Below are 1,141 nucleotides of genomic sequence, written 5' to 3' on the forward strand. Positions count from 1 at the left end.
CCTCCCTCCCGAACCGCCGAAGCCCTGCGTCTGGAGAGGGGGCGAGAGAGCCCGGGAGCCATCTGCTGGCTGCTGGGGAGGACAGCCGGGTGGGCCTCGGCTGCCCGATTCCCCGTCCCCACCTCCCGGCGGGCCAAGGGCGCCAGGGGATGGGAGGCTGCAGGCTCGCGCAGATTCCGCAGACCCGTCTGCACGGAAACCGGGTCTTTCTGGGAGACCCTCTGCGCTTTCCTTTTTCAGCCCTCCCTGTGACTGCTGACTTTTCCTCAACGTTATTAATTTTCCATTTCTGGGGAGTAGGAGCTAGACGAAACCTGTAAACACTAACCATATGGTAAGAAAACACTTTTTTGTATGCTCAGCGGGCGCGCCGCCGCAGCCGTTTCCCATCTCAGACACTCGAAGTGGGAGAGCGCCCGGAAAATGCCTTTCACTCGCTGCGGAACCTCCTTTAACCCCAGGGCATATTCGGGCAGCTGAGCGTAATTCACAAAGGCCAGAATAAGCCTGCTGATAGGTCTGACGGACCTGGCCCAACTCCCTCCGACTTTCCCTGGGCTCCACCCCCGGAGAGACAACTTCTGGGCAACTTCTCGCCTCAACTGCTGCATCAGTGCCTGGCGGCTGGGAATGCCTGTCGAATCAGATTCTGTTTCTAAAGGACGGAAGGAGGGGAGGGAGAAAAGGAAAGGGAAACCTACGCATTGATAGTCGAGTTTTAAACACTACCGTCGACCTTGGATTACCAAGAATCATCTTCAGCCTCTCCGCCAGGCGTTACCGTTAAGGCATTTACCAATCTGGCCCCTTCCCACTCTTACAACCTGACTCTCCAAAACTATTTGCTATTTGCTTTTCCCTTCCTTTTAAGGTTATATGATTCTTACCTATGTTTTCAATTCCAGCCCAATGTGTACCTTCTTTGTGAAGATTTTCCAGGGTTTTTCAGATCACTTTAACCCTCTATTCAAAACCGCTAGAATATATTGCCTGAAACACTATTTTCGAAGCCCAACCACACAGTGCCTTGTTTCATTACTTGTGTATTTGTCTAGTTTTACTGCTTAACTCTTGCTTTGTTCCCTGAGTTTGTGTTTGTCTGCCCAGCTAGACGGTGGGCGATTTAAGGGCGGGAGTTTAT

Source organism: Mesoplodon mirus (assembly GCF_964341445.2).
Source record: "Mesoplodon mirus genome assembly, chromosome: 12".
Classification (NCBI taxonomy): domain Eukaryota; kingdom Metazoa; phylum Chordata; class Mammalia; order Artiodactyla; family Ziphiidae; genus Mesoplodon; species Mesoplodon mirus.